The sequence below is a fragment of the Palaemon carinicauda genome, chromosome 35 (assembly GCF_036898095.1).
Source record: "Palaemon carinicauda isolate YSFRI2023 chromosome 35, ASM3689809v2, whole genome shotgun sequence".
In the NCBI taxonomy this organism is placed as follows: domain Eukaryota; kingdom Metazoa; phylum Arthropoda; class Malacostraca; order Decapoda; family Palaemonidae; genus Palaemon; species Palaemon carinicauda.
In genome coordinates, this window is record NC_090759.1 from 1,349,124 (window position 1) to 1,354,179 (window position 5,056).

Consider the following 5,056-nt stretch of genomic DNA (forward strand, 5'->3'; position numbering starts at 1 on the left):
CTCAACAAGACCAGACTATCAGTCAACCACTCGATGACTCTCATAGCTCCACTGTGGCATCATGCGGAATGGTTCCCGGACCTTCTGCAACTCCTCACGGAGCCTTCGAGAGAACTCCCTCTACGACACGAGCTACTCAAACAACCACACGCCAACATCTTTCACAAAGCCATAGCTTCGCTTCGGCTTCACGCTTGGAGACTATCCAGCATCTCCTCGCAGAGAGAGGATTTTCGCAACAAGTTGCGGAAAGAATGTCTGGGCACCTGCGAAAGTCATCCGCAGGGGTCTAGCAGGCGAAGTGGAGAGTTTTCTGTGGTAGGTGTTGTGGAAGGGGTATCTCTCCACTCGATGCCACTATTCCAGCAATAGCGGAGTTCTTCGTGTATTTGCGGGAAGATATGTGCCTTTCAGTCTCGGCAGTGAAAGGCTATCGCTTAGCCTTAAGTCTAGCCTTCAGGCTCAAAGGAGTGGACATTTCTTCTTCGCTAGAACTTTCCCTACTCATACGTAGTTATGAACTTACCTGCCCTCAGTCGGAAATTAGACCTCCTACATGGAACGTGGTTCGAGTTCCCAGGTCTCTTAACACACCTCCCTATGAACCATTACGTCAGGTTTCAGATCGCCACCTGACTTGGAAGACGGTGTTTCTACTAGCTTTGGCGTCAGCCAAGCGAGTTAGCGAACTTCATGGTCTCTCGTATGACATCGCCCATTCAAGGGGATGGGGGGAGGTAACGTTCAGCTTCGTCCCTGAGTTTATTGCTAATACTCAGAATCCGGGAGTGCCAGACCCTCGGTTCGACTCCTTCCGGATTTTGAGTCTTCGTTCCGTAACAGATGACCCAGACCATCTCCTACTGTGCCCAGTAAGGAGTCTGAGGCTATACCTGTAGAGAACAGCTGCAGTTCGTCCCCAAGTGCGGGCTTTGTTTTTCAGCACTGGGAGATCGAAGAGGAGGGTTACCAAGAACACCATCTCAGCATGGATTCGTAAGGCAATCCATCTGTCCCTGAATCCTGACCGTCCTCCATCACGTCGTCCTAGAGCTCATGATGTCAGGGGAGTAGCTACCTCCCTGGCCTTCAAGAAAAACTTCTCAGTGACGCAGGTTCTTCAAGCAGGGGTATGGAAGCGTCAAACAACCTTCACAGCCCACTACCTGCAAGAACGTGACCCACAGAAGGCTCGATACGTTCTCTATCGGCCCTGTGGTGGCTGCACAACAGCTGGTTTAAACCTCAGGCTCTTTAATGAACAAGTAGCAGAGGGTTGAGGGCATTGTTACCCGGTTTTAGTCTGCATGAATGAAAAGGTATGCCTGGCCCTTATTCTTTTCTTCATCCTCCCCTCTCTTGGGGAAAGTAGCATCCTGGGTTCTCTGCACAGCTGACCTCAAACTACTGCAGGTAAACCATGTTCCCTTGTGTTCCTAGTATTAAGTTATTACTGTTGCGTCCCCATACCCTGACGAGGTGGTATTGGGAGAGTCCTAGCCTTAAGTTTCCATCTAAAGAACTTCAGGTCAACTTCCTAGGACGAGTCCCACTTTTTTCTTTCACACACAGCTTACGTAGGCTATAGCCCTTGCATAGCAAGGTGCGAGCGAGGTGCAAGGACTCTTTATTGTTGAGTGCTGACACACTCAGATAATTAGTCCCCGGGCAAAGCCAAAAGCCGGTATGGCTGGGCCTTATTCCACCCTTCCTAAGGGTTAAGTCACCCACTTTAAATAGCGTGGTTTGTATTCCAGTTACGGAACAAATGACAAATTCGTAGATAATTTGTATTTTTCCTAACTATACAAACCTTGGCTATTTAATCAAACTTACCTGCCAGCCTTGTCCCCCATGAAGTCCTACCTCTAAGCAAAGTGAGCTTACAACACAGGCGTGTGAGGGGGGAGGGGAGCTAGCTACCCTCCCTGCCCCCCGCTAACTAGCGGTGGGGTAGTAATCCCTCGTTAAATTTTTATGGCTCATCCTTTCACCTACGCCGAAAGTAATTACCCACTTTAAATAGCTATGGTTTGTATAGTTAGGAAAAATACAAATTATCTACGAATTTGTCATGTTAATTCTAATTCTAGAAAAACCTTTGGAATAATTACCCTATAAGGATATTCCAGTGTAACTCACACCAGTAATCAGAAGTTTTGATATAAGAGATTTTATTTAAATTAAAGAAAGAACTCACTTTCTTTAGGGTGAGTGGTCTCACAATAGGCTGTACATGACAACACAATGTAAGTTGGAGAAATCTTAGCGTTACAGTATACTTTATACTGTAGTTTTCTACTTGCATTATATACTATACTGCAAAATACTGGCTACTGTATATCATATACTGCCATGCCTCGCAAGTACCTGGGTTCAGTTCAAAAGTATACTACCTTTAAATAATGGGCGGCAGTTCATAATATGCCGGTAGCCGACTGCACCCCGGCTACCGGCCACTAATCGTAGTGGCCAGCAAAGCTGAAGGAGTGCAGCCAACTGCCAGCCAGCCATGGCAGGTGATAACCTGTGCTGGCCGGCAGATATTTCTTACCAGAGATTCACCACCCACCGCTAAGCCGGCAGCCAGGACTATAAGGTACTAAACACTAACAAGAGAGAACAGCATGGATGCAAGGCAGTAGCCGACACTGCCTTACTGCCTTCCATCCAGAAAGACTGAACAATTGGAAGAGGAGAATGTAACATTCAAGCTTCCATCCATCCATAACGTGCCGGGCTCTAACAGCAACCATATGGATGGTAGACCAAGAGAGGTCTGAAGTTCACTCAACTGAGAATAGGCTTCTGCCGGCCGGCAGAAGTCTAGGCCAGTCCTACTTCCTAAACTACACTAGGGTCGAATGTAGAACGATGGCCAAAGAATTTTGTGATGGCTAGGCCATTACCAAGGGATAGAGGGGGAGGGGTGAGGGTCCTACAAACTCCGTTTCAGTATGAGACTAACCCCAGTGGCTAAGAAAGCTCATCCTAGCCTAGGGTCGTCCAATATAACGAGGAGGGTGGCAGCACTTTTCATCTCCAGCAATACAAAAACGAAGTTTGGTGCTGTTATTTCCCCAGGCAATGGAAAATCTCATTCTCCAGCCTAAAGATAACAGCACAGGACCTGTCTGCTAAACCACACAAAGAAGGAATCATCTCATACAGAAACCTTCAGATGTGGCCTAGGGAGGTCTAGCCTCCTATATCTGTAGCCTAACCTAGCAAAGGAATCTCATTCGCTCTGCCAGGCAGCTACAGACCCCAGACAAAATACTCTGATGTTCTGACCGAGCCCAAACCAGTCACTCTGGTCGCAGGATCAAGACAAAACCTCTCCAGTAAAGTTTTACCTGAATACTATTCAGTCAAAACTCACTAGGGTTAAGCCTAGGCTAAATCAGAGGGAAAGAGGGATTGGTATTATACCTCCAGAGGAGAAAAGACCAATCGGGGAGTGTGCAAAAGTATACTAAAGCCCTATAGGCTACTAGCCTAGGCGCGGTGAGAATCGATTACTTCAATCACCGAAACTCTCTCGTATACAGTCTTGGAAGAAGAAATATTCAACAATATCTTACATGTATAAAGTATGCCTATAGCTTCAATAAAATTATCATACTAGGAAAACTCTTATATCATGCATGAAAGTACTAAAAGCAAAACGCCTAGGCTACTAAGCCTAGCGTAAGCGAGGATCGGTTACCTAAATCGCCGAAACTGATAAATACTAACGGCATAATATAAAGAATTCCAGTAGGAAGGCTGAATAGCTAAATTTATTAAAGCATTAGGACCGGGAACGTCGCTCTGACTAAATATATGACACATGCATAGCGAGCGACAGCGTCCATGACGCCTCCAGTAGGCAACAGCTCTTGTGTACATTAATATCACTTTTGATTTAATTCCAAAACGACAAAAGCTTACATTTATACATAGTAAAGATAATACTCACTCCAGAGGCAGAAGAGGCTGGAGAAAGCATCATAACGTTGAATATAATCCAAAATTACGAGAGAACACAAGGGAATCACCGAGTATTAGAGCTACGCTATAAGGAATAAGATGGCGCCGTTGATGACTTCAGATACTGACTCGAAACGGGAAGGAAAGGTACCTTAATAACGGCTCTCCTTTTGTTTTCGTTTTCTTGCCACTTTCCCTCTCGAAGTGTTAACGCTATTCGGGGTGAAGAGAGCTATGTGGCGTGTCAAGAATACGTCCTCTGATATTACGCGATATCCCTATAAGAATTAATTAGGGATATTCGCTCCAGGAGTTAGAATTCCGGATACCTTAAGGTAAAATTCTCTGGGAATAACGCAGTAGTCAAATATACCCAAGAAAGCTACCTTATAGGAACTTCCATCACGACGACATGGCCTGAGCCCAAATATATATATATATATATATATATATATATATATATATATATATATATATATATATATATATATATATATATATATATATATATATATATATATATGCATATATATATATACATATATATAAATATATATATATATATATATATATATATATATATATATATATATATATATATATATATATATATATATATATATATATATATATATATATATATATATATATATATATATATAAATATATATATATATATATATATATATATATATATATATATATATATATATATATATATATATATATATATATATATATATATATATATATATATATATATATAATATTATATATATAATATATTATATAGGTCTGATTTTCGACCGCAAATTTATTTTTGAGAAACACATTAGGTCTGTGTCTTCTTCAATTGCACAAAAAATTGGCTTATTGAGAAAGTCTTACAAGATTTTCGGTGATTAATCTATTGTGAAGAAATGTTTTAATTCTTCCATTTTACCTTGTTTCGAGTACTGTTCTCCTGTCTGGTCTTTACTGCTGATTCTTATCTTAATTTGTTGGACAGAAACATAAGGTCTATTAAATTTCTTATTCCTTATCTAGATATTAATCTTTGGCACCGTCGTTCAATTAGTTCATT